We start from the raw sequence: 13,254 nt of genomic DNA, 5'->3' as shown, positions 1-13,254 counted from the left end.
CTTTCACAAAAGTAACGGTATCATGATCATGCACTGTGGGCCAGCATGATGTGTTCTCTTATGCCTAAGGCATAGGACTAGGAATTTAAACTTTTGGATTCCATTCATATCTCTCTGACTGGCATGAAAAATTATCATTGCCTCAGATAATTGTAACTCCTTGTGCTCATTTCCTCTCTCATCTTTTTTTTCCAACTGTGCATTCACACTGTAAACTCTTTGGGGCAAAGGTTGTCTTGTGTAGTCAGTAATACCTACTGAGCTCCTATTAAAATTACGGGTTTAATGTGGTACCTCCACACAAATAATTGATAATACCAATGGCTGATAGGACAGGCTGCTGATGGTATAATTCAGATGATCTCCCTTACATCCTTAGAGTTTTCATCTCATCAGAGAGCTCTCAAGACACCACAGCCAGTTCGTTACAGAGAACATGCATCTCAGCTGCTTGTTTGAAAATTTAATTAGAATGCAAAACAGATGTGATCCTTGCTACCTGCTATTTATTGGCTCTGGGCAATGATTTCTGTCCTCCAACAGCAACCTAAATACAGTGTTTTATAAAGCCCAGCCACATCTGTAATTTGTAATTCTCTTGTGCCATCTCATGTATAGCTTTTTTTTTCTTTCATTTTTTTCTGTGTAAGTGTATTTATGTCTAAAATATAGCTATAATAAATAAAAATGGTGCATACATATTTATAGTTAACAGCTCAAGTTACCACAAATTCTTCTTCCCCAACAGCCCAGCAGTAGTCTCCCCTCATCTCTATCCTGCCACTAAGTGATGGAACCTGCACTTCACCCAGGATATTTTTAAGGAGCCCCTGCACCCAAACACATGGCTCAGCGATGTCTTTATAAATAAAGGTCTGTGTAGGTAGCAAAACTGTTGCATATATGAATATGTGTATAAGATGAGTATGAAGACCCAATTTGGAGGTGACAGGAGAAGCACCATGCAGCCACCGACTGATTCCTCAGACCATGCCCAGTAGGCTGCAAATGGGACCTTAGACCTTATACTCTTTAACGCAAGCTGGACTCATCAAGCTAGGATGAACTCTTCAGGAGGTAGGACTAACCTCCTCCCTTGTCTTCAAATGCTTTTGTTCTCAGTCTGCTCTCTTCCAGCCCTTTGGCTTCAGCAGTATTTGCTTCAATTCACTACTTTGATCGACCCAGCAGGCCACAGGCAAAGGTGATGTTTTAAGTATAGAGGATGTGAGCGGCACACTGGGAGGCTGTTACGAGTCTAAGAACTGATCTGTACAACCTTTTTCATTTTCAAGGGCTACTGGCACCTGTGAGATCACTTGCATTGTCCAAATATTCACCAATGTTATGGCTGCACATTCTAGACCAGAAGAGAGACATCATTGTCCCTCTTACTTTTGCTGAGAATTGCTCTGACCTAAACCAGTTCCACTTTGTAAAAATGTTTTTCCTGATAAATAAAACTGTCAGATTTTATATTCCTATAGCATCAAACTGGCCCAGTCACTTCTGTGGGCTGATCCAGTACTTGAGTTTTAAGACCACTGATTACTGGGACCAGTCCTGTTTAATATATTTATTGATGATCTGGAGGAGGAGACCAAATGTTCCCTCAGTATATTTGTGGCTGACACCAAGTGGGATGGGAGTGTTTTTCTGCTGGAGTACAGGAGAGCTCTGCAGAGGGACCTGGATTTATGAGCCGAGACCAATGGTATGAGCTTCAACAAGGCCAAGTGCCAGGTCCTGCACAGGAACCACATCACCCCATGCTAGAGTCTGGGGGAAGAGTGGCTGGAAAGCTGCCCATCAGAAAAGAACCCGGGGTGCTGCTTGACAGCAGCTGAGCATGGGCCAGCATGCGCCCAGGTGGCCAAGAAGGCCAATGGCATCCTGGTTTATATAAAAAATAGCGTGACCAGCAGGACCAGGGAAACTATTATGCCTCTCTACTTGGCACTGGCGAGGCCACACCTCGAGTGCTGTGTCCAGTTCTGGACTCCTCACTGCAAGAAAGACTTTGAGGTGCTGGAGTGTGTCCAGAGAGGGGCAGTGGAGCTGGTGAAAGGTCTGGAGCACAAGTCCTGTGAGGAATGGCTGAGGGAGCTGGGGTGTTTAGTCTGGAGAAGAGGAGGCTCAGGGAAGACCTTGTCACTCTCTACACCTCCCTGAAAGGAGGCTGCAGCCAGCTGGGGATTGACTTCTTCTCCCATGCAACCAGCAAGGGGATGAGAGGACACAGCTTCAAGGTGCACCAGGGGAGGTTCAGGTTGGACATCAGGAGGATGAAAGGGTTGTCAAGGATTGGGACTGACTGTCCTGTGAGGCAGTGGAGTCATCATTCCTGGAGGTGCTCAAGAAACAACTGGACATGGCACTTAGTCCTATGGTCTAGTTGACAAGGTGATGATCAAAGACTGGACTCAATATCAGAGGCCTTTTCCAACCTAAATGGTTCTGTAATACCAACCTTATTCTTGTAACTTGCTCATGGGCCTCAATCTGAACATGTGACCGACGTAATCCTACTCTCCTGTACAAAGTCTGTCTAGAACATTAACTTCTAGACGCTGCAGCTCTAGCAGTGTGCATGCAATGTGGATGCAGATCAGTGATTTACAAGTGCCCAAACTCATAAAATGTATTTTGATGACAGAGTAATTTACCAAATTTTTTTTTCACAAAATAATTTAAAAAATATATGAGTTACTAGCAGGTTCAAGACAAAATTCAGAAGTCATAACTATGGGAAAGAAAATAATCTTTGGTGTTCAACAAGCAAGTTCTTAGAGAATTCCCCAAAAAGGGAAAAAAAAATGACTAAAGAGTAGACACTACATGGATGGATAAAGCACAAAACAGTGGCATGTTGGTAAGAATGGTTGAAACAGGAGTAAAAAGTAAAAGAAAGGTCCCATCGTTAAACAAAGTGCAAGATAATATTGATATGGAGAGCCCCAACTGACACTCAAGTTACAGGAAGAGCTTAGCAAAATTCCTGTGCTGGAAAAATTGAAGAATTCTAAAATGTAGGCTGGGTGGAGCAAGATTGGGTATGTATTGAACAGGACAGGACAGGGCAGACTGGAGCTAGAAGGAACATAAGGCTATATCCTGGATTCAGAGCACTCTTAGCCCAGACTTCTGTCTTCAACAGTGGTCACTAGTGGAAACCTAGGAGAAGCAAGAACAGGATGAGCAAGTATAATATTTTCTACTCTAATACTTGTGAATGGATTTCTTCCATTTTGTATTTTGTTTATGTAGCAACACCAATGAATATCTCTGCCAAGCTCCTCTCCCATCTTTCATTGAGCCCATCTAAACTCCTTGTACCTGCAGTATTCATTGGTCGGAGTCCCACGGATTTGTTACATGGAAAAGCACTTACTCTTGACGTTGTACCAGCAGTATCCCCTGGCATGTCTTCAGAGTACATTTATCAAGAAAGAGGTGACTTCATTTTCCACAGTGATGCAGAAATTCCTGAGTGAATGCTGTAAGAGATGCAGATTGATTGTGATGAGACTACATGGCGTAAGTCGCAAATGTGCACCTTCATCTACGTAAGTAACAGCGTACAGCAGTAGCAACACTAACAATCCCAATAACTTAATGCTTTTAGGACTAACACATTGTTTTTTACTCACTTTTCTTTGACATTTGAAAAACTCAGCAAGCTATAAGGCCTGAAGCAAATTACCTTGTAATTGCACTGGGGCATCTCGGTCTGGTCTGTGGTTATCACAACCAAAACTGGCTGTCAAAAAGCTCAATTTCCCCTGCTCAGGGAAATGCACTTCTCCATTTCTGAGGGCAGTGATCTCAGCCAAGGGAAAGCTAATTGCTACTAGCTGCCACCTGAGATAAGACACATTCTTCTACAAGTAACCCAGTATGTATCAAATGGGCGAAGAAAGAGAGACAACACAGTTAGCATAAAGTCATCAAAATCTTATGAATCCTCTGTATCAACAAAATACACAATTGATTCAATGCCCTACCTTAGGCAACAGTCTTAGACAAGTGAAACAGACTGCGTGGCCATAACACAGCAAAAATGACTGCTTGTCTTTTTACCCAAACTTCATAAATTTAGTTAGATGGCGAGCGAACACAAGCGGTTCTGGTAGTACTGGCACAGTCTGAAGAACAAGAAATCTTCAGTAAGCTCCTTTCAAATGGTCGCAGTGGGCACTGTGACCATATGAAGGTACCAATTTATTCCAGCTATGACAATATTGCCTAAAGAAGAACTGTTTTGCAGCCATTAGTCTGTCTTCCAGTGAACTTCTTCCTAATACCAGGGGTTTGGCATCATTTAATGAAAGTGAAATCACATATAGCAATTGTATTTCTCCCATCAAGAAATTCAAATATATTTTCACATTTTATATTAACCAGTAGTAACAGAATACACTGACCATTTACGGATGAGGAAAAGGAGCAGATATATAAATAAATACATAATGGAGAAACCCCAGCCAAACTAAGTCTAGACTGATATGAAACCACATCTCAACAGTGATTCAATCACATGTAGTCATGTAGTCAGACTCTGCTACTCAGCAGGATCTGTGAGTATCAGAGCATGATATCCACAGGCACAATGAGATTCAGATATCAGGAAAGCACGAGCTGCAAATGGCAATTTCTCACTGACTCCTTAAAAAAGTGTAATTCTTATCTCAGTCTGTTCAAATTAGTCCTGCAATGAGAACATGTCCTTGAATAAAACAGACCAAGGGATTTTTTTTCAATTTCTTTTTTTAAGTCTGGCCTGGCAACCAGGACCATAAAATGATTATCACACTGCCCAAAGGTGGTGGATCAATGAAAGCTATCAGTATTTGGACGATAGAGGATAATGTTAATTACCCATAAAAAAGATTCAAAAGTCAGTCAGGGGGGTATGAGAATGAGATTACATCACAAAAAGAAATTTCTATTCACAAGCGAAGCTGGCCAATAAGTCATTTTTCAGTTGGGGGTTAGGAATGGGGAGCCAGAACAGATATTGCTGCAGTCCAGGAAACTTTTTCCATTTAGGACGACATCATAGTGACCCATACCAAACTGTTCCCAGAAGTCCCCACGCTGTGGGCTTCAGATCACGGTTGATTTTCCAGGAATTTGATTAGAACAAATCTTGCAGCGTTCTGTATTACTTCATGCATTACCGTCAGGTTAATCCTATGTGTTTCCAGCTTGCTCTGTTGGCTTAATAAGCTCTCAACCTTTTCCTTCAAGGAATCTCAAACACAAATGCAAGAGCTCTCCAGGGTACCACCTTGAAGCGGTTACAAACTACTTGTTCATCTGTTTGTGTAGCAGCCTGAGCTGCTCTTAAACCCCATTGAGATGATTAAGCATGTCAGGACAACCAATCTGTGTGCAGCACAGACTCTGCACTCAAGGCCAGAGCATGCGGAATTGGGCACGTGCTGAGACCCCCCCGGTGATCCTGCGGCACAGAAGAGTAACCAAGCCTCAGCTCTATTTGGCATACAAAAAAAAATTCCTCAGCAAACAAACAAACAAAGACCCCCCAAAAATACCCTAAAAACTGTAATCAAAACTAGTAGAAACGTCTGAGTATGTTGGCTTCTATTTTTTTCCTCACAGCTTTCTCAGGAATTAAGAAGGGTTGTGAAACTTCTTAAGATTTGCAGAGCTGTTTGAGAACCTCAAACAAAATGTACTACACTAGCAAAGAGGACAATTTATGCTTTTTGACCTGTACTACTGGAGCAAGCTGGAATAAGACTGCTCCGAAGCATGAAACTGTTCAGACATTAATACAGGTTGAATATTCCAAAAATGTCACTCACAGGCTCTGAGTCCTGCTCCACTCATATCACTGCCAGTGCTGAATAATTCAGATGACCTGACAAGAATGGAAGTGTAAGTCAGGAAAAATTTTCTCCTTGAAGAAGTCAAAGCACCAGATGTGTCTTCAAACATCCATAACCCTGACAATTTTACTGACTATAATTGGATGAAAAGAGAGCAATATTGACTTCGTGTTCACTAATAAAATCCTCTTTTCCCACTGCTCCTGACAAGTTGCAGACCCACCAGGAGCTGTACAGGACACATCATCTGCAGCAGCTTGGGGTTTGGTGTCTTGCTTTTCTTGTCTTTATTAACCCTGTGCCACTCATTAAACCTAAGATGCAAACAAATAAATTATTCCTATCACACCAATTATATATTTCATAATGAAGCCAGAGAGTGCAAAGCTGTCAGAAAGCCCTTTCTTTGTAAAGACTCTGCAGCAGTTTTATTTCAGAGTTTCTTTCTCTTCAATATAATTTCTTTATGGGAGTTCTCCATTCTGTGTTAGTAGTGACACCTGGCTAGCTGACTGCTAAAGCAGAAGTTATTTTAATTTATATTGCTCCAGAGTTTCTAGTCCCTTCCTGCTGAGAATATCTGTGTCTATCCATATTTTTGCTTTTTGGACCTAGTCTTGCAAAATTGATGCAGCTCAATAAACCTGTTTTCTGTGATGGCTTCACTAACTTCTGTATTTTTACATGAGGAATGTAATCTTTTTCATGTGCTCAAGTCTTATAAAAAGAATTACCTGAGTTACTGGTGCTACAGTGTGCTGTATTCTTACCTTGCTGCTCAGACAATAAGAAGGGATGAGGAGGGCTTCCAGACATCAATGCTGAACACTTTCATGCTTTGGGTTTTTTGTCTTTAGCACACTGTGGATACAGGAAGGTGATCAGAATTGCTGCCTGGTATTTGGGAAAGCTGTAGGATGGTGTGACTAACACCATGTCAGGAGCTAGGTCAGTAAGTGCAGGAGTGATAAGTAGATAGAAGGAGAGTTTGGTTTACTCCACACGTAGGGCATCTGCCTATATGAAGAGAGAGAAGAAAATATTCTGCATCCTCCAAATGATGCTAAACACTGCCTGTTTCACCCCCAGTGCAAGCAGGAAGACCAATAAGAACAATTTGCTGTGCAAGACATAATCACATCTCTAAGTATCAGTGCCTTCCAGCATCTCTTTGGGAAGTGGTTTTTTGTATAACCCCTTACCGTGAAGGACAGACCACACATAAAGAGCACCTCACAGCTATTAAAGACACCTGATGTGTGCCTTTTTCAAAATGCTGTTCTCCTACTAAAAGGGATATGAACTGAAGGCTGACTTAAGCTTGAGGTCCTTTCAAAATCTAGTTTTAAACTACAAACATTTCTAATAATTCAATTTCTACAGCTTCAACTGGATTTTCATAATACAGTCATTCTTATTTGTTGGCTTCTAAATTGATTAGAGGAGTGTTTGGTGCTCTCAGTATTTGGAAGCCAATTTCACTTCTTCAGAAAAGTAAGTGTTTTACTTTAGTAAGAGATACTTTGATTATCTAGCTAGACAATGACTAATTTTCTCCACATTTTCTGTCTTTTCTGACATCTCCATTAAATTTTATGGAATCGTTCACTTAATGACATATTGCTTCCATTTTGTCTTTCCTCTTTCTACATCTGCCTCTCACTTTAGGACAAACTGCCCTGTCACAGCAGAATCAAAAGACCTGCATCTAACAAAACAAGAAACCCAGAGTTTGTATCTCAATGATTCAATAAGCTTTACAGGGCTCAAGATAAAGGACAGAGGAATTTAAATATCTGTTTTCAAGCAAAACATTCAATTACTTTGTTCCTTTGCTTTGCTACTGATCCTAAATAATACTAAATCCTCACAATTACAGTTTTCTGAAAAGCAAGGTGGAGGTTTTGTTATTTCCTCCAGAAACAGTGTGACTTTGCAAGATTGTGACTGGACTGGACATAACACAACTTAGGAAAAAAAAACCTTGGATGATTGCTTAGAATCTTATAATTTTGGTTGTTTTCCTCAACATCATATACTTTGGCAGTTGAGCTGGAAGGACTGACATAGTATTGCTTATTTCTGAAATCTTTAATTTTTGTTTAAAACTGAATGCTAAAATGTACCATTTTTTTTTTCTCCAGCCCAATTGTAAATAGAATCATAGAACCCTAGAATGGTTAGGTTTGGAAGGGACCTTAAAGATCATTTTGTTCCAAACACCCTGCCATGGATTTATTCAGATCCCCATGGTTACTCAAATCCCCATCCAACCTGGCCTTGAAATCTTGAAGGATGAGGAGTCCACAACAAATAAATAAAATTCCTTTATTTATTTATTTTTAAAATAAAATTAACGGTTGAAATGAGTAATGTTATCAAGCTATTATATATACATTAATTGATAATAATTTAATGATCGTATTTTTAATGTACATTTTATACCTCTGTTGGAGATCCTCAGCATCCATATCCTTTTTCCATTGTTATCACAGAATCATAGAATTTTTTGGGTTGGAAGGGACCCAAAGATCATCTTGTCCCTACCCCATGCCATGAGCAGGGACACCTCCCACCAGCCCAGGCTGTTCAGGGCCCCATCCACCCTGGCCTTGAACACTTCCAGGGATGGAGTATCCACAGCCCCCCTGAGGAACCTGTTCCAGTGCTTCACCACCCTCTGAGCAAGGTACCATCCCTCTCACCATCTTTGTGGGCCTTCTTTGGGCTCCCTCCAGAGTTATATGCCATGGCCAATGCTAAGCATTAGGGAAGAGTGTCTTCTATACAGAAACCCATGTTAGCAATCCTGAATTAACTTGCAGAGCTTGCAGGGGATAGCATGTTATTTATGAATTACCACACCCAAAATATAACCCAAATCTACTGTGCCCCATGACATTCCAATCTTTGTTCCTGAATGTCTTTGATGTAAAACTCAATTTGGAAGTATTTTACTTGATGGTTTTACTGACCTTTTAGGCCATCACTGCTTCAGGGATTTGCTGAAAAGGAGAATGTGACTGTTGCCAACTGATCCAACCTCCTCTCTTCATCCAGCCAGATAGAAAACCACACAAAGCAGTGGATTCAAGTGAAATCCAAGCCTGCAAATGAAAAACAAAGGTCAGTGAAGCTCTTCCCCACTCTGATCACCACGAGGCTGAACGTTGCTAACTGAGGCACAAGAGCAAAGGTGACAGTGACACCCAGCACTGGCAGTGGGGATGGGGATGAAGCAGAGTCTGCTTGTTTTGGAGCTGCTGAAGATTAACATGGACATGTAACCACTGATTTAGCTTCCCTCAACTGCTGCTTATCTCAAGTTCATTTAGGGTACTAAAACTACCCCTTGTGAGGTTAGTTTTATTTCCACCTGCTGGGAAGGGTGTATAAATCTTGGAGTGAAGCCTCTCTCACGCTCTGAGATCACAAGGGTCTGACATTCATTTAAAGTCCTTGTAGACTTGCAACTGATAGTTTTGACTTGTGTTTGTGGTGTACAATGTTAATGTTAAAATGAAAAATGTTGGTTCAAACTGAAAAGTGAAGGCATACTTTTTAGTTTGTTGTAACAAAACAGGCTGGCATTCACAAAAGAAAATAGTTCACTTCTAGAAAGGACAAAGGGAAATGCTCTCATTAGTTTTTGAATGGACTCTTTCTCTTTAATTATTCTTTTAATGAAGCTTGAATCTTCCAGCTATAGCCAAATGCATGCATAGTTACAACTCAACAAATCAATTTTGTCAAGTTCCTATTTATAAAAAAAAAAATCTGAAAAAGTATCTAGTTTTTCTAGCTACCTCTTAATCTACCAAACTAATACCTCATCCTTTTGTCTGACACAGCAGCAGGTAAGAGCTGGGATAATAAAGACCCCATGCTGCTCAACACTGCTTGGTCCCAGAAAATTGCTGTCACCTCGACAGCAGCTTTTGTCCAGCCCTCTCCAAGCTGCTCAGGGGGAGCTTAATTAAGGTTTACAGTAACTCTGTAAGGTAAGTGAATAGTACTGTAATTTGCAAAGAAGTCAGCCAAGCCAAAAAAAAAAAAATCAAACAAAACCAAAAATGTTGCCCAACATTAAAGAAATACAAGCACACGTATGAAAGCCAGGAGCAGAATTGCAAGAATCAGAGTCATGAGCTCCAAGTACTAGCACCAGAATAAGATGACAGTTTATATGAAAATCCTCATGCTCATTAGGTTAATCACCTGCAGAAATCCTTTTCTAGCAGCTTCTTTCTCTGACTATTCCATTTTTCTCTTTGCCTGGCACATTGTGTAAGAGGCCTCTGGCCATAATTGTCAGTCTGAGCTACCACTAGAAAATTGTTGAGAATATTTTTAATTAGTTGCAAACATTACCAACTTCACATGTACATTCAGGTGATAAAAGCATTTGATTTCTACTTACCAGAAAGCTGACAAGCAGACAGACAAATGATGCTGTTTCCGCATGGGGGCTTTGCTGCTCTCTGCATCTGTCCATTGCAGCACCAAAGTCATTCTCCCTCTTGAGCACTCAGGGATATTGGCAGCCACCAGGCTCTACTTATTGACAATTTCATCCTTTATACTAGATGTTCTTTAGGGGAACATCTTTCATATTTGAAAAATGTCTAAGAGATAGTGTAAGCTACAGCAAATACAAAAGAAATAGTCCTCTAAGAAGTACAGTCAATATACAAATAGCATTTAGTGGGATGCAGGTTCAAACCAACAATTGAGCTGATAAGAGCTGTGTGCTTGGCTATCTGGAGTATCATGTTCTCAAGACAGTATGTTGATGCTCTTTGTGACTGTGTGCAAAATATACAAACACACAAAAGCACTGTCTAAGGGTTCATTAATGTTTTAATTACCTAACTTTTCCACCAAAAGGCAGCAAACTTTGAAGTGACTGTGGGTTTGCAGGAGAAACAAGGCCCACGCATAGTAAATGGTATTTCCCTGGTATTCTCTTGATGAGAAAGACAAGCCTGAATCTATGCCTGACTATGAAAACCCTGAACTTTATTGGAGTAAGCTGGGCTCAGAATCCAGATCCCATGTCATTTTGCTAAGGCACAAAATGTTTTATATCTGCCTTCAGATATCATATCTGTCATTCATTGCACAGGATTCTTGGAGGGCTTTACTGACATTAACAAACAAAACCTACACAATCTAAGTGTGGTGCCATCACTGGCACTTCAACGGAGCTGTGAGAAAACAGTTCTGGGCTTTGGCTGGCTGTGAATATCATTAATTGATTCCCTAGTTGCTTTATTCTCTTAACTAGAGACACATGTGAGGAGTTCGGAGAACTGAAAATCAACAGTGATGGATCTAAGAGCCAGTAGAAGAATTCATTTTATATGGCCATTAGGAAAGCAAGCTGTGAAATCAGCTTTTCATTATGGTTGTTTGTCTTAAATTTTGGCAAATTATTGACAATGACAAAAAGTAGGCTTACAATAAAACTCAAGGCATCCTCCAGTCCAATCTCTTGATATGATGCAGGAGTGAGAATTATAGCAGCAAGATCTGAACATACAGATGTTCACCTGGGTTTACCACCCTTACAGGTATATTCTAGTCACTCACATCATTCAGATGCCACTCACATGCCACCCATATGTTTATGTTTTCATTCCTCTCAGGAAGGTCTCCTGTAATTACTCAAGAACAAACTAAATGCACAGCTGAGGAGATGCACTTAGGAGACCAACCCAGGATATAAAAACACATAAAGAATAAACTACCCCAGTACAAATGAATGTCAAAAACCTAAAAATAGTTATTGCAAAAGTAATTAGGTGAAACAAACAAGGCTCAAAAGAAAGCAGCCCTAAATGAGCTGTAGCTGGAATTGCTGAAACGTGCCAAGACTTGTGTGAATAAAGATAGCAATAACAGGACAAAGCCTTTGCGCTTAGTTAATAAATCAAAGGGAAACACAATTCCCAGACACATGCATAAACCACTGTATCTGTGGAAGAAATATGCCATATATGAAATGTGCCACTGAATATATTAAGCAGTAGAAAGACAATTCTGTAGACAAAGGGATGTCAAATATCCAGTCATCTCCTGATCATAGATATTGACTTTGGCTAAGTATACATCACAAAGTGGAAAGGAGTAAATAAAGTAAGACATCTCTTGGAAACCAAAATTATTACATTATCATCCAGAGATTATCAAGGAATAGGACATGTTGAGTTATTGTGTTGGTTTGCGATGTCAGTATTTGACCTATAGTCATAGACACAGCTGAGTAAGGATAATGTCTCACATAAGGTTGAGAGAGGTGATTGAGGGTGGTGAGACAGTGGAATAGGTTGCCCAGGATGTTGGGGATGCCCCACCCTGGCAGCATCATAGATCATAGAATCATCAAGGTTGGAAGAGACCTTTAAGATCATCCAGTCCAACCATCAACCCAGCTCTACCCCTGTAACCCCCAAATCTCTAAAACCACATCATCCGGTGCCAGATCCAGGGGCCTCTTAGGCACCTCTAGGGATGGTGACACCACCACCTCCCTAAGCAACCCTTTCCAATGCCTGACCACCCTAATTGTGAAATTTTTTTCTCCTAGTATCTGATCTGAGTCTCCCTTGTCTCAGTTTAAGGCCATTTCCTCTGGTTCTCTTACTGCAGGCACAATAGAAGAGACCAGCCCCCACCTCACTACACCCTCATTCCAGGGAGTTGTAGAGAGTGATGAGGTCCCCCTCGAGCCTCCTCTCCTCATGACTAAGTAAACCCAGCTCCCCCAGCTCTTCCTCACATGACATGTTTTTGAGACCTTTCACAAGCCTTGTTGTCCTTCACTGGGCATGCTCATCCTTTTTAAAGTGAAGGACCCAGAACTGGACAGAGAACTTGAGGTGTGGCCTCAACAATGGTGAGCACAGGGGGATAATCGCTGCCCTGGTCCTGCTGGCCGTGCTTTAATAAAGACAGTTCAGATAATTCCACCACTGAACACGATCTCCTCTTCTGAGTCCAAGATCTCATACAATTTTTCAAGAAGAAATAATACCTCATAAGAGAAGAGTTTTTATAGATACCTCCAAGTTGTATTTATCATGTTAAATAGGCTAATTTAAAAAAAAAAAGGCAGGGACACAACAATGTAACAAAAACTGTATAAAAAGAAATGCCTCAAATATATATATATTTTTTTTTAATGTCTACAGAATTATTGACTCTGCTTTTCCTCAAAGTTTAGCCTTCATAAGGAGTCTTTATCTCCACTTCCTTTCTTTCTATCCTCATTTCTGACACATTTTCTTCTATTCCCAGTTTCCAGCATAAGAACCAGAAATGTGATTATCACTTAATCAGTCTAAAGGGGCAAAAGGGTAAAATAGCAGCATTTCTAAGAAAATACATAGCCCACTGA

At 40.6% G+C, this 13,254-nt stretch overlaps 1 long non-coding RNA gene across 3 annotated transcripts; it reads right to left on the bottom strand.

Moving 5' to 3' along the window:
- Positions 1–2,073: 2,073 nt before the first annotated feature.
- On the bottom strand, positions 2,074–12,944 carry LOC116441149. 3 transcript variants are annotated; one of them, XR_004238916.1, is made up of 6 exons: positions 10,074–12,944; positions 8,831–8,962; positions 6,626–6,716; positions 5,832–5,887; positions 3,392–3,497; positions 2,074–3,174 (listed from the first exon to the last, which is right to left on the bottom strand). It is a non-coding gene; the product is annotated as an uncharacterized LOC116441149 (long non-coding RNA). The 3 variants fall into 3 exon arrangements; XR_004238914.1 differs by lacking the exon at positions 5,832–5,887; XR_004238915.1 differs by lacking the exons at positions 5,832–5,887; positions 10,074–12,944 and having other exon boundaries at positions 8,831–10,063.
- Positions 12,945–13,254: the final 310 nt, after the last annotated feature.

Source organism: Corvus moneduloides, chromosome 3 (genome assembly GCF_009650955.1).
Source record: "Corvus moneduloides isolate bCorMon1 chromosome 3, bCorMon1.pri, whole genome shotgun sequence".
NCBI lineage: Eukaryota > Metazoa > Chordata > Aves > Passeriformes > Corvidae > Corvus > Corvus moneduloides.
Note: the sequence above shows the minus strand (reverse complement) of the source record. Positions and strands in the feature narration are given on the sequence as shown.